The sequence below is a fragment of the Macaca mulatta genome, chromosome 7 (genome assembly GCF_049350105.2).
Source record: "Macaca mulatta isolate MMU2019108-1 chromosome 7, T2T-MMU8v2.0, whole genome shotgun sequence".
In the NCBI taxonomy this organism is placed as follows: domain Eukaryota; kingdom Metazoa; phylum Chordata; class Mammalia; order Primates; family Cercopithecidae; genus Macaca; species Macaca mulatta.
This window is the reverse complement of record NC_133412.1, coordinates 143844895-143860590: the sequence shown is the minus strand read 5'-3', so window position 1 is coordinate 143860590 and position 15696 is coordinate 143844895. Positions and strand designations below refer to the sequence as shown.

General features: G+C 46.3%; 1 long non-coding RNA gene across 1 annotated transcript; it reads right to left on the bottom strand.

The window, feature by feature from the left end:
• Positions 1 to 304: 304 nt before the first annotated feature.
• Positions 305 to 14019, bottom strand: LOC106999476 (uncharacterized). Its single transcript, XR_001446326.3, has 4 exons — positions 13732 to 14019; positions 12397 to 12602; positions 9047 to 9139; positions 305 to 672 (listed from the first exon to the last, which is right to left on the bottom strand). It is a non-coding gene; the product is annotated as an uncharacterized LOC106999476 (long non-coding RNA).
• Between the last annotated feature and the right edge of the window lie 1677 nt (positions 14020 to 15696).

The following is a 15696-nucleotide window of genomic DNA, read 5'->3' as shown; positions in this document are numbered from 1 at the left end:
TTCTTTGCGGTAGGGGACTATTCTGTGCATTGCAGAATGTCCAACAGCATCCCTGGCCTCTGCCCACTGGATGCCAGTGGCACCCCCTGACTTCCATTTATGACAACCAAAAATATCTCCCAACATTGCCAAATGTCTCTTAAAGGGCAAAATTGCTGTCTTTTGAGAACCGCTAATTTAATCTGAGACTTAAAAAATGAGGAGCCCATCCAGCGAGGATTGCACTGAGGGTCTTGTAGGCCACAGTAAAGAATTTGGGGTTTATTCTAAGTAGAAGGTAATCAACATTTTCCACTGGGGTGTCATTATCTACTGTGAATTTTGAAGAGATCATTCAGGCTGCGGAGTGGAGGATGGATTAACTGGAGTTATAGAGAAAGTCACAGCAGTCATAGGTGGCTGTTGCAATTGTCCACCCAAACCCAAGAAATGATGGTGGCCTCAGTTGGGTGTTGATACTGGAGATGGGGAGAAGATTTATGTTCAACATTTTCAATGTTTCAACATTTCCAAGAACATCCAGGTCTTGCCAATGGATTTGATGTGGAGATTGCATCCCCAAGAATACCCCCCCCACCGTGTTCTCTTTGCTCACTGAGTTCATGGTGCTCTGTCCCCCATGATTCTGGTTAATGGTGAGTATCTCTTAAGCAATGGTTTCTGCTCATAAACCTGGAAAGGTAGAGAAGGCAGCACTGATTAATGAATGAAGGCCAATCATGGCTAGAATCCAATACTTCACTTCCAACTTTCAAAGCCACTGATGATACAATCCTCTCAGTATCCCCAATGCAGTTGAGGAATCTTGTGTTCCTCAGTAGAGATTAATGGAGGCATAGTTATCTGGAAGCTCAGAGTGGGAATAAGCAAAGCTGTTGGTTTTCTTTTTTTTTTTTTTTTTTTTTGAGACGGAGTCTCGCTTTGTCGCCCAGGCTGGAGTGCAGTGGCCGGATCTCAGCTCACTGCAAGCTCCGCCTCCCGGGTTTACGCCATTCTCCTGCCTCAGCCTCCCGAGTAGCTGGGACTACAGGCGCCCACCACCTCGCCCGGCTAGTTTTTTGTATTTTTTAGTAGAGACGGGGTTTCACCATATTAGCCAGGATGGTCTCGATCTCCTGACCTCGTGATCCGCCCGTCTCGGCCTCCCAAAGTGCTGGGATTACAGGCTTGAGCCACCGCGCCCGGCCATGCTGTTGGTTTTCATGACACTTGGCCGTGGGCCTGTTGACAGAAGCTGGAGGGTAACTGACAGGCATTTGGGATTTGGGGACTGAGGCTCTTTGGCGAAAAGCAGTGTTCCCAGGAAAGTGAGTGAGCAGCAGGGACAAACTTTTAACAACATATTAGAGGTACAAGTAAGGCCTGTTTGTGAGTTTGTTTTTAATTGCATAGAACATGGTTGCCAGGATTTTAAATTGTAGTGCTCTAAGCATGTAATTAAGCGAGAAGGCTTAGTTGGCACTAGTTAGGATCCCAAGTTGTTGATGCAGCTTATGATAATGATCTTCTGATATTAAAATTCAGAAGCTGAGTGCGTGTGTGTACCTAGTCCCATTTGTATGTTTTTCCTCTGGGCCTCCAAGCTCCAGGTAAAAATAATCAGGCTCTTTAAGTGTGTTTTTTGTTGTTGGTGTGAAAATCCCTGTCTAGGTCTCGGTCTGACTTGTGGCAATGAGGTTCAGGTGAAGAGGTTTCTGGATCTGAAACAAAGGTCGATCATCTCAGCCCAGTCATGAGCCATCCCAGCCACTAAAATGCTCCACGCAATCTCTTCTTCTGCCTAAAATCACAGAATTTTAGAGCTGGGTGTGAACTAAGCAATTATCTTCTCATTTTCTATATGAGAAATCTGAGGGCTGGAGTCGTGAACTGACTTCCTCAAAGCCACTCAGCTGATGCATGGCATCAAGAAATAACCAGGGGCCAGGTGCAGTGGCTCACATCTGTAATCCCAGCACTTTGGGAAGCCGAGGCAGGTGGATCACCTGAGGTCAGGAGTTCGAGACCAGCCTGGCCAACATGGTGAAACCCCATCTCTACTAAAAATACAAAATTAGCCAGGCGTGGTGGTGGGCACCTGTAATCCCAGCTACTTGGGAGACTGAGGCAGGAGAATCACTTGAACCCATGAGGCGGAGATTGATGCCACTGTACCACTGCACTCCAGCCTGGATGACAAGAGTAAAACTCTGTCTCAAAAAAAAAAAAAAAAGAAAGAATCAGGCCTGGAACCCAGCACAGAGTCCCTTCTGGTGTAACCCCGAGGTGCCTCACTGAGCTCCAGAGCATTCCCTCTCACCCTCCCTCCCCTACCTCCTTCCACATAAATTTGTACCCTTTTTGAAATCAGTGGCTTGTTTTCCCAGGTCTTTCTGCTGGAAGGGTGATGGCGACCCTGCTGCAGAGGTTTCATGGAGAGAGAAGGGGAGCATCACAGCTCAGTAACCAAAATGCAGTGTGAAATGGTAGGAGACAGTTCACTCTTCAAGTCATCAGGGAGCCATTTCACCTTGGCAAAGGCAGCTTACTTAGTGGACCGTAATGGCCTGGAAGAGTTCCTGCCCCTCCCTGAAGTGAGCAATTTCCTCTCTTCGCTCTGTCTGCACTGGCCCATTACATCCTAAACACACGGTGCGTTTACCTAGCAATTATCTGGAGTGGGAGCCAGCCCTTTCAAGAGGTCCTCTTTGATCCTTCCTAGGAATATCCTGGGAGGTGGGTGGGCAGATGGAGGGCCTCTTGCTGGAGGAGGGAAAGTAAGGCACTCAGAGGGTTCCGAGAGTGTACCGGAGTCAGGACTGGGTCTCTGGGACCCCCGGCCACCTAACCCCTGCCCCTGCCTTCTGCCTGCTTGGACTTCGCTGTTGCCCTGGCAGGTAGAGGACTTTAAAGAATCCCAGCTTGCTCCTCCCCAGGCCAAGGAAGGAGGTGGTTCTTATTAGAGGTGGATAAAGGTAAAGTGCCTGAGGATCTTAGGGATAGAAAAGCTTTTGTGCTCATTCAAGGTCCTGCATATCTTGGATGCCCTACTTTCATATGTTCTGTCCTACCTGCTTATAAGTTCATATACTTATTGAAATTTATATTCTGATTTTTGGTTCCGAAGATAGAGACATTACACTTATTTGGAAATAGAATTCTTTACCCCGCTCCCTGGTATCCAGTGTTGGACCACACAAAACCCTCTCTAGAAAGAACAGAATCAACTCAATCACACCATCCTGTCATCTAGTGAGGCTGCAATGGGGCTGAGCAAGGGCTTGGGAACTAGTTCTCAGTTTGAATCTCAGCTCCCAGCACCATAATTAAGGGTGTTTTCTAACTTCAATTCCCATGGCTCCTCCCTGCACTCCTGTTTCAGAGCACTGGCCTCCAGGTTCTCCTTCCAATATTTGGTGCTTGCCTTGGGGCCTTTGCACATGTGCTTCCTTTTCTCTGGAATGCTCTTCCCTCTGAGAGCCACAAGCCTATCCCCTTCCCTTCTTCAGACCCTTGCTCAATGCCATTGAAGGGGCGTCATTTGTCTCGGGTAATATCCGAGCTCTGTTGTCTCACACCAGAGAAATCAAGGACACAGATGTACAAGAAGTGAGTTTAAGAGCGGACCTTCAATAGGCGAAAGAAAGGAAAGAGAGTAATTCTCTCTCCTCCAGCGAGAGAAGGAAGGGCTTCTGAGTGGGTTTTCTGGTTCTGTGGTGAAATGCACGGGGTTTTATAGGCGAGCTTGAGGAGGTGGCGTCTGATTTACATAGGGCCTGCGAGATTGGTAGGACCAGGTGCACTATTTGCATAGCACACAAAGAAGCTGGCCATCCCACCCTAATCTTTTATTGTACAGATGGAGTCTCTACCTGACTGGCATGGGTTGCCTGCCTTTCTACTGCACATGTGGTGACAAAGAAAAGAGAAGAGGGAACCTCCTTGTTGAACACACCTGGCCCCAGGTAGCCTTTTCCTATTGGCACAGCTGCCGGCATTTACCTGTGCAAGCTTCGAGCTTGCTTATTTATGTCTGCAGATCGATTTTACAGGTGGTTCTTTGTTAGAAAAGAAATGATTTTGGGGCTGCTTTTTGTTGAAAGGGAAGCCTTACGGAGGACTCTCTTACCCTCACCAACTGCCTAAATAATTTCTTTTTAGCTTCTTTATCACCATCATGTGGAGGCTTTCCATGATCACTCTCTCTAAAACTGCAACTCTCCCCTCCCTCTCTCCATCATCTCCCTTGTTTTATGTCTCTCAATAACACTTCTCTCCCTCTGGCATTTCATATAATTGACTTGTACTTTTTGTTGATTGTCTGCCCCAACTACAACGAAAGCTCCATGAGGGCAGGGATTTTTGTTGCCTTTATTCATTGCCATATCCCCACAGTCCAGAACGGAATCCGGCCCCTTGGTAGGAGCTTAACAAATATAAACGAATACATAAATTTGAGCAAGTAACTTACCAAGCTCATGTCCTGTCTCTCTTAAAAGGATGGCATGAGAATTAAATACAACAATTGCTATAGGGAAAAATAATTGCCAACATATATTGAGAGCTTATTCAGTGCCAGCTTTTAAATGTGCTAAATGCTTTACATAAATCACCTTATTTAGTCCCCACAAAAATCCTATGAGGTGAGTATTCTTTTAACCTTCATTTTACAGGTGAGGAAATAGGCTTAGAAAAGTTGAGTCACCTATTCAAGGTCACACAAAATTCAGACCCGTATTTGTTTGAGCTCAGAACCAGTACTCTTTTTTTCTTTTCTTTTCTTTATTATTTTAAGTTTTGGGGCACATGTGCAAGGTGTGCAGGTTTGTTACATAGGTAAACGTGTGCCATGGTGGTTTGCTGCATCTATCAACCCAACACCTGGGTACTAAGCCCCGCATGCATTAGCTATTTATCCTGATGGTCTCCTTCCCCACCGCCCCCAACAGGCCCCAGTGTGTGTTGCGGAACCAGTACTATTGACCCCGACAATATATGGCCAGGGCCTTGTGTATAACCATAGCTTGACTAGTGCTAATTCTCTTCTCCAAAGCACACAGTACAGCAGACCTGAACTGTCTGTCTGGCCTCTTCTTTTGGGAGCCTGTTCCTTCTACTGAAACCTGACATCTTGGAAGCATCCCCTGGTCTCAGGAGGCAGTATGGTGTGGCAATGAGATGGCAAGTTTATAGACTGGGTGACCTAGGTTCTGACACCTGCTTTGCTCCCAACTTACTGTATGATCTTGGGCAATTGCTTCCCCTCCGTGGGCTGGGTTCTGATGGTATAATGAGCACTGAGGTCCCTCCCAGCTTGAACAGTGCTGGGACAATTGGAGGACTCCACAAGGGTGCGTGGTGTATGACTCATCTCAGAGGATCCTGCCCCCCCGCTGTGGCCTTGGCCCAGATCTGCTCATGAATGTAGTCTCTCCTACTTTGATGATTGCTGGGCTTTCCCCTCCCACACCTCTTGAGCTTGAATTTCAGGTTGCTGGATTTGAGTGGGAGGTTGGAGGAAGTAACCATCTAGTGATTTGCTAATCCCTTCTCTAGGGGAAAGACCAAGAGAAAGAAAGGAAGGCACAAGAGGCATTCCCACCCAGCATGGCACAGAGTCACAGCAGGAAATACAGTTCTCTCTGGGGAGCCCAGCACCCTGCAAACCTCAGGGACTGCTATAGCAAAGGACATCTACCCAACAGCCTCTTTCTCATTCCCCAGACCTGCCTTCTGCCAAAAGCATCCCAAGGATCCCCTTCTTTGCTGACCCTAAAACTGTCTCACTTGAATTTCAAGTTCTTTTGTTGTTGTTTGTTTGAGACAGGGTCTCCCTCTGTCACCCAGGCTGGAGTGCAGTGCCGTAATCACAGTTCACTGAAGCCTCGACCTCCCAGGCTCAATTGATTTCCCCACTTCAGCCTCCTGAGTAGCTGGGACTACAGGCACGTGCCACCACTCCCAGCTAATTTTGGTATTTTTTTGTAGAGAAGGGGTTTCGAGATGTTGCCCAGGCTGGTCTCAAACTTCTGGGCTCAATTGAGGTGTACACCTCGGCCTCCCAAAGTGGTGGTACTACTGGTATGAGCCACCATGCCAGACCGAGTATCAGGTTCTAAATTGAGAAATCATTTTTTCTCCTTGTGAAATAAGGATGAATAAGCCAAGTTAGCCAATGGCTTGAGTTGTTTTCCTCAATTCATTTAGTCATTCATCCATTCATTCAACATTTATGTTCTAGAATCTTTGCCAGAAACTGAAAAAGGAAATTAATTGGGTCCTGGCAAACTTAAATTGGGTAATTGGTAATTTGAGGAGAATTTAATAAAGGGACTATTTTCAAAGGGGAGGGCAGAGTGCAGGAAAACAAGGGGTAGTGCCGTCTCCTGGAGCCAGTAACATCAGGAAGATATTATCAAGCCTGGGCTGAGGGGATAAAGGGAGAGACAATTCCCGGAAGAAAAAATGAGTCAGGTGGAGAGGGCCACGGGGCAGAAGCTGTGCTTTGGTTGAAGGGCTCATCTAGCCGGTGAAATGATGACCTTGACCTGGACTTCACCCTCTTCTCTGCAGTGGCTGAATTCCATTTATGTATTTACTACAGATCAGCCTCCTGGGGCTCACAGGAGGACAGAGAAGGGTAGGGAGGGGATATGGAAGAAAAAACAGATGATTTCTAGCACAGAAATCAGACAGTTTTTGTCCCCAAGGAGCCTGCATACAGTGGGGGAGCAGCAGGGCAAAGCTGAATTACGGTGTGATGAATGCTTTAATAAAGATATGAACAAAGTATAAGAGGAGCGCAGGTGTTAGGAAATGAGCTGTCAGGGTGGGGTTAATGTGCCTGAAGGTGAGGGAGACAGTTGATTCCAGGGAAGAAGGTCCACAGGAATTGGTTCTCAAAGGCTGATTAGGTTTCTTCGAGGAGGTAATGTGTAAACTGAGATTTGCAATAGCAACAGAAATTAGCCGGGAGGAGTCCAAACATGGTGAAAAATGTGTAAAAGCTGGAGGTTGAAAGAGAGTATAGAACTCTTTGGGAAACTGTAAGTGAAGAATAAAGAGTGTAAGTTGTGTCGGGGATGGGCAGGAGATGAAGTGGAGTAGAGAAGAAGGACCCAGGGATGAAGAATTATTTTGCCCGACTAAGGAATTTGAAAATGTGTCTAAGGCCAATGGTAAGTTTTTAAAAGGTTTTCATCAGAGGAGTGGTAGCATTGTGTTTATGTTTTAGAAAATCACTTTGATTGAAGGGAAAAGAGTGGGTAAAAGGCAGATGGATTAGAAAGAATATTGTTTTTGTAATCTAAATGAGAGATGACAGCAGCCCAAAGTAAACTGGTAGAAGAGGGGATAGAAAGAGGTATTAAGAAGTCAAACTGGATGGGATTTGGGGATTGAATATAGGAGTTAGGTTCTGGGGAGATGGTGATATGGTTCACTGAGATAAGGAGCTTAAGAGAAGGAACAATGTGTGTGTGTGTGTGTGTGTGTGTGTGTGTGTGTGTGTGTGTGTGTGTGTGTGTGTATTGAGGAGGAGAGTGAATCATGGTGGAGAAGATGGAGGGGATTGATAAATGATCCAGTTTAGAGCATACTGAAGGGATGATACCAGGGGGATAACCAAATAGACCTGTTAGTGCTTTTTTTTTTTGAGATGGGGCCTCACTATATTGCCCAGTGTGGAGTCCAGTGACTATTCACAGGCATGATCGTAGTGTACTGCAACCTTGACCTCTTGACCTCAAACAATCCTCCCTGCTCAGCCTCCTGAGAAGCTAGGGTTACAGGTGCACACCACCATGGCTGGCTGTGTTAGTGCTTTGGACAAGCTGTTCAGAAGAGGTCTGGGTGGAAGCTATGGATTTGAGAACCATCAGCTGCAAACGATGATTGAAGCAATGGAGTCCGTGAGATCACTGTGGAAAGAGCTTAGAGTGAGGAGAATAGAACACTATAGAATGCTGACTTTTAAAGGATGGCCGGAGGTAGAGGAATTCACTAAGGGGATGAAGGAGTGGCCTGAGAAGAAGGAAAAAAACTTAGAGAGAGTGGAGTCATAACAGCCAAAGAGAATATTGAGTTCTAAGGGGAAGCAAGAGGAGGAGTAACCTGTCAAAACATTGCTGAGTGGCCCTGTGCACAGGAGTTAGTTAACAGTATGATTAGCCTTTCTCTTTCTGAGTCTTTTAATCAGACAGATAAGAAGTATTTCCTGGGCATCTACAGTATGCTTATTATGAGCTAAATTGCCCTACAAATGTATAGGTTGAAGTCAGAACCTCCTGTACCGCAGAATGTGACTGTTTGGAGGCTGAACCTTTATCTGTCTGCTTGGGCTGCCATAACACAATACCACAAACTGGTTGGCCTAAACACCAGAAGTGTATTTTTTTTTTCTCAGTTCTGGAGACTAGAAGTCCGAGATCAAGGAGTAGCCTTCTGATGAAGGCTCTCTTCCCAGCTTGTAGATGACTGCCTTCTCTCTGTGTCCTCACATAGTGGATAGAGAGTGAGTGATGTCTCTTCTTTATTTTTAGTTTTTAAGACAAGGTCTGGCTCTATCGCCCAGGCTGGAGCGCAGTGGCGCAATCTCAGCTTATTGCAACCTCTGCCTCCTGGGCTCCCACCTCAGCATCCTGAGTGGCTGGGACTACATGCATGCAGCACCATGCCTGACAAATGTTTGCATTTTTTGTAGAGATGGGGTTTTGCCATGTTGCCCAGGCTGGTCTGGAACTCATGAGTTCAAGCAATCTGCCCGCCTTGGCCTCCCAAAGTGCTGGGATTGCAGGCATGAGCCACTGCGTCCAGCAGATGTCTCTTCTTATAAGGACACTAATCCTATCAGAGAAGGGTTTCACCCTCATGACCTCATCTGACAATAATTAATTCTCAAAGGTCCTATCTCCAAATGCCAGCAACATATGAATTTCAGTGGGGATACAAACATTCAGTACGTAACATTTCCCAATATTTGTTCTCTGATCTGTGATAACAGAAGGTTCAGCTGGGTACTTTGCCACATAACTAAAGATATTTCTGGGCCAGGTGCAATGGCTCACACCTGTATTCCCAACACTTTGGGAGGCTAGGGTGGGAGGATTTCTTGAGCCCAGGAGTTTGAGACCAGCCTGGGCAATACAGCAAGACTCTGTCTCTACAAAAAAAAAAAAAGAAAAGAAAAGAAAAAATTAGCCAGGTGTGGTGATGCACACCTGTAGTTCCAGTTGCTTGGGAGGCTGAAGTAGGATCACTTGAGGTGGGAGGATGGTACTGCGGCACTCCAGCCTGAGTGACAGGTCAAGACTCTGTTTCTTAAAAACAAACAAACAAAAAATACATATCTTTTGTTAGAGCATATTGAAGTGATGGTACTAGGAGGATAACCAAATAGACCTGTTAGTGCTTTTTTTTTAAGCTGGGGTCTCACTGTCTTGCCCAGTCTGGAGTCCAGTGGCTATTCACAGGCATGATCATAGTGTACTGCAACCTTGACCACCTGACCTCAAACAATCCTATCTGCTCAGCCTCCTGAGAAGCTAGGATTACAGGTGCACACCACCATGGCTGGCTCTGTTAGTGCTTTGAACAAGCTCTTTAGAAGAGGTCTGGGTGGAAGCTATGGAGATATATATATATATATTTCCCGGTCTCCTTTGTAGTTGGGTGTGATCATGTGACTAGGCTCTGGCCAATAGAATGTGAGTGGAAGTGATGTGTACAGCACCACAATGGTACCCACTTTAGGAAAGAAAAGAGGCATATTCTCCCCTTTCACCCTTCTTTCCTTCTTGCTTCCTGGAAGGGCAGACATGTGGTGGTGGGAGCTGGAACAGCCATATTGGACCATAGGATGGAAACCTTGTGTTGAGGATGGCAGAACATGAAGCTAGAAAGGGCCTGTACACCAGACACCACATGGGCACTCTATCAGCCGGGACTGATTTTATATGGACTGTTACTTGTTTAATCCACTATTATTTTGTTCCTTATAATAACAAGTAAATGGCTATTCTAATATACCTAGGATGGAGCTAAACCATGGTAGAATCTCCGGTTTGTACTGTACACAGTGGGCCCCATCTCACTGTGCTATTATCATGTGCTAGATATTGTGTTAGATCTGTGTTATATATTAGAATTATTTTATCTAATTCTCACAATGGCTCTGTAAGGTAGGCATTATTAGCCCTGTGTTAATGTTGAGGAAACTAGGCTTCAGAGAAGTTATGTCATTTACCCAAAGGAGCTCTGTCAGTAGGTGACAGAGTCAGGGGTTGAATCTAGGTCACTGGTTCTTAACCAGAGGCAATTTTGTCCCCCAGGAGACAAGTGGCACTGTTGAGAAATTTTTGGTTGTCACAAGTAGGGGTTGGGAGGGGTGCACTCAAGGGTAACAGGAATGCTGCTGAACATCTTAATATGCACAGGACAGGCCTCACAGTGAGGAATTATCTGGCCCCAAATATCAACTGTGCTGAGGCTGAGAACCCTTGAGGACCCTTCTACGAAAAGCTCAGGCTCCTTCCATTACACCAAATTGGGAAATGGAAGTTAAAGAGGGAGTTATCAAAAAAATGATACAGAATAATGTCATGAAAATAATATTTTAGGAAGCTAAACCTGGAGTGGTGAGAAGAGTGAGCTGGAGAAGGGAGAAACTGAAGCTAAGAAGATTATTATTGGAAGTCACAGACCAGTCCAGGTGAGAGGCGGGAAGGACCTGGAGGGGTGGATTGTTGAGGTCCATAAAGGGAAGACAAGTTAAGTGCCAGTGGCAAGAACTTGACTGAGAACAGGTAGAGGATGCGAGAGGCAGGGAGAAGTGAAGGCAGACAAGGCAGTGGTGATTTCTCTTCTTCATGTGCATCCTCTCTTCTTCCCCTTCCTCCACTTCCTCCTCCTCGTCCTCTTCCTCCTTTCCCCTCTTCCTCTTCTTCCTCCTTCTCCTCCTCTTCATCCCCTCCTCCTCCACTTCTTCCTCCTTTTGCCCCCTCCCTCTTCCCCCTCTTTTCCCTACAGCCCCCTGCCCCGTTGGCATCTGCTTCTATCTTCCTTCTTGCTGACCCCTTTCTCTAATGGGTGTGCTCTATCTTCCGCTGACCCCCAGTTCTAGGCCATGGGTCCCACCCCCATCAAATGTAACATGGAAAAATCTGTTTCCTCAGCTTTGTTCGCTGTGACAAGAAAGAATAAGCTCCCACAGTGACAGCAACAGACTCTGACACATATTTTAAATCTTACTTCTCTTTCCATTTCCTTTAAAACTTTTGGCCTTAAAAACTTTGACCAGTGTGTAGGATTGTTATAGAGACAGACAAGTAGTCCAGGAAAGACCCTCAGGGAATTTCTGACATGAGGGAAGAGGAAGGAAATCCTTTGTCTCACTTTTGTTGTTTCCTTTGGAATGTTTTCCGAAGGACACTGGCCTGTTGACAAGGCATCCCAAGGGCTTTGGGGCTGGCCCTTCCCTTTCCTTGTCCCTGGTTTATGTCTGTCCTGGTAGCCTGGTGCCTGCTTCAGGGCTGGGAACTGGGGTTGCCAGACATGCTCTGAGCTCTGCTGGCAGAAGCACTTGTGTTTGGCCTCTATCTCTGCTTCCCTGCCCTTCTCTTCCCCATGTCCTGGGTAGCCCTGTTGAAAGGCCAGTGGCATCTCATGCCTTCAGAAAAATTTAGACAATAAAGAGGCTGCAATGATGAGCTGATTGCTTTCAGGGCTGACAGCTAAAGTCTGTGTCAACACTGAGTCAACCATCCAGAGGGAAGGTGAGCACCTTCAAGCTAATGCTGGGTTCCCAGCTCCTCCCATTGGCTTGTGAGACGTGCTATGTCTATTTCATCTCTTCTCTCCCTTCAGCCTGTGTGCATTCCTCTCCTCTGGGCCGACTGCTCACCTACTCTCATTCTGTTCTTTAGTATTCTGTTCTCTCTCTCATCCCACAATATCTTCAGTGAGAACCAGGCCTTGGAGAACGGAGGGAAGTCCAGGTTCCCCTTTGGCTTCTGGCTCCCAGTGTCCCCTTTCTGTGTTCTTTGCTCGCCCTCTTTCCAGGATCTGCCTTCTCCATGCTTCTCCACCCATCGCATCACCACCTATTCCTAGGAAGGATTTGGATACCAGTCGTGTGAATCTTCAGCAACCTCATGGCATGATATCTTCGAACACACATGCACTTGGGAACTTAGTAGCTTGGGTTGGAATCTGGGCCCTGTTCCTTACATGCACTTCGAATATGTTAGCAAAAGTCTCCATGGTCAAGCTTCCTCAATCTGTAAATTGGGGCTAACAGTATATATCATGCGATTGTGAGGATTAAATGAGTAATGCATGTAAATACTTTGGACAGTGCCTGGCACATACCTATAAAAATTAGGTATTACTACCATATGAATATAAATGAATGTGCTGTACCTCAATAAGGAGTTCGGTGAGTAGGAGAGGCCCCCTTCCGTGCCATGGCAAGCTCAATCAAGGGCCACCATGGGGTGACCAGGCTGTGGAAATGGCCAGATCAGTGCCTGCTGCCATCAGCATGGCCAGGTGAACGTTGGTGATGACCAGAAAGGGCTGAACCAAACGCTCAAATCAGCACAGTGGGTTTGATACTTTGGGAGCCACTGTGGAGAAGAAGAGCACAGTTGAGATAGGGAATGGAAAGTAGGTTCTGCATAGGCAGGGGTAATGTCATTCCTCCTGTCACGGGGCTGCAGGGTGAGCATCAGGCCAGCCATGCAGGAGAACAGAAAGTGCTCACTGCTGCAGGAGGGGTGTGTGCATGGCCAAATGGAAGACGTATTGCTTCCCTAGGAACCTGCTAGTGGACTGATAGGAGGGACTGCAGCGTGTGGAGGGCTGACTGCCAATAAAAACCATTTTGTTGTCACCCCCCTCCATATCCTGTGCCCTTGTTCAGGTCCTCAATGCAATTCATAGGCTTTTCTTTCCCCTCCCAGGAAAGGTCCCTTGGCAAAGCCTCTGACCACAGCCACACAGGTGTGTGAGTACAGTCTTCTGTGTGTGTTTTCTGCTTTCTCTAAAAGGGAGGAATGGAAAGCTTTTTTTTTTTTTTTTTTTTGGACAGGGTCTTACTCTGTCTCCTAGGCTGGAGTGCAGTGGCATGATCACGGCTCATTGCAGTCTTTGCCTCCTGGCTCAAGCGATCCTCACACCTCAGCCTTGTAAGTAGCTGGCACTAATAGGTACATGACCACCATGCCCAGCTAATATTTTTTTTTTTTTTTTTTTTTTTTTTTTTTTTTAGAGATAGGTTTTCTCCATGTTGCCCAGGCTAGTTCTGATTTTATAAAAGACACAGTATCATTACCCAGCAGGACGACAGATGTTAGAGATCCAGGACCTCCTCCTGGTGCTCCCTGACTCAATGGTGGGGCTATCTTCCCAAGGGTGGAGTGGCAGATGGCACATGGTTCCCCCACTCAAGGCTTTGGGGGTACCATTCATCCTGGGGCATCACTCACATCCGCAGTCCCAGGAGTTGCACAGGGTGCAGATTTGCCCAGGGACCCCAGCCTCAACAGGGACTCTGCTTTGGGATCCCTTCCTCCCTGTTCTTGTCTCTCTTTTGTGAAGAGCTGTGGGTGAGGAAAGGTGACCATGGGTACTGAGAGCAATCAAATTGAAATGCAGGGCTAGGAGAGGCCATTGCTTTGGCCAGAGAGAAAATTCATAGCAGAGGGAAGAGCAGGTCCCAAGCTTCCCCATCAGCCCCCAAGTCCCTGGTCTCACCACAAGCTTCAGAGGGCAGGATCCTGCCCTGGAGATGATGCACCAAAAGAGCTACCTCCCCACCAGTTCGTTAAGAAGACAAATGCCTGAGCCAAAGCTGCCGAGAACCAATTCCTTAGGATTCTTTTTCTGGCAACTTCCACGGCATTGCCAAGCTAATGGAGGGATCCCAGGGATCTATGTGATGCTGGGAGCAATAGGAAAAGTGGGAGCCCACAAGACGATCTGTCAGGTGTGTGCACCTAGCACAGTGGCCATGCCCAATGTCCTGATAGAGACCTTTGTAGTCCCCTTGGGCTCAGGAAGAACCATAATGCCAAATGACACAGTCACATGAAAGGGCAGGGCTGCAGCCACAGTGACTCAGCAGGAAAGCAGTTAGTTCCCCACAAGGAACTAGCTTGAGGAATATCTGAGGCCAGAGTGGAGTGGTTGGTCTGTTTGCTTTTATACTCTGCAACCCATTTATTGATACAACTGTTGTGTTTTTCAAAGTTAAGTAACATGCTATGCAAAAGTATCCTCAAGCCAAGTCCCCTAGCTCCAGGGGTGATTATCAAAATAGTGCCAGAAATTAATCCTTTTATGTGAGGATGTCGAGGAGGTCCTGGAGTCCAGGGGAAGGGGCCTTGGGTGGTTCAGGGCAGTGCTGTTTACCAGACTGGAAGAAAAGCAGTTTAATATTTTCAACAACCTATATCGATACACACGTGTTGGCTGAATGTCAACCCTGCCTGGCCCTCACCTCAAACTGAAGCTTTACTGCACAAGCATTGTGGTACTTACTCTTGCCTGAATATTGAAGAAACCCCATGCCTCATCTCCAAATCCCTCATATGGCTCTTTCTCCAATGTGAGTTTCAGAAGACTCTGAAGTGTGAGAAATCTCTCTGCTTTGACTAGTCTTTTGGGCAAGGCCTCATGTGTCAATAAGGGTGTGTCTCCTTCCTTTCCAGCTCAGTCCCAACTATTTTCTTTCATACAACACGTACTGTCCAGTGGAACTTCTTGCTCTTTCTTTTCACACACACCCTAAGCGTTCATGTCTGTAAGCCTTTGCTCCTGCAGTTTCCTCTACCTGGGTGCCTTTTCCTCTTCTCTCCTTGTGTCCAACTCATGGTCATCCTTTAAGGCCTTTGCAAATACCACCTTTTCCATGAAAGTCTCCAACTATTCCTCTCTTCAGAAATGATGTCTCTCTGTCCTGTGACATCTTAAAACAATTTTTTAAAACTTCAGTATGGCACTTTAGAATTTTGTTGTCATCATTACTGACATCATCAACATCATCATCATTTGGTTGGATTCACTGAGCATCTACTATGTGCCATGAAAATATTCCGTGGTCTACAGTCTCATTTGCTTTTCTGTCTTGTAAAAATAATTATGTATGTATGTATGCATGTTTTCTTCCTTTCTAGCGTACAGTAATAAAGCAAATGGAATTTGGAATCAGATTTGGATTTGGACCCGAGTTCCATTATTTGGTTGTAGGACTTTAGGCAAATTACTCAGGCTTCCTAAGCTTCAGTTTTCTTGTTGGTAAAACAACGATAGTAACATTTACCTCATAAGGGGTAATTGTATTACATCAAATAATAATAATTGCCAGCATTTGTTCAGTGCATATTATATGCTGGGCAATACTCCAAGTACCAATTCTGTATTATTTAATAATTTAAATCCTCACAGTAACCCTATGAAATAACTAATAGTACCCTTACTGTACAGAGGGAGAATCTAAGGCAAAGAAGCCAGTCAGTGGAAAGCTGGAATAAGAACTTTGACTTTAGAATCCTCACTTTTATTTTATTTTATTTATTTATTTATTTTTACACTGAGTCTCACTCTATTGCACAGGCTGGAGTGCAGTGGTGCTACCTCGGCTCACTGCAACCTCTGCCTCCCGGGTTCAAGCAATTCTCGTGCCTCAGCCTCCCGAGTACCTGGGACTACAGGTGCCCA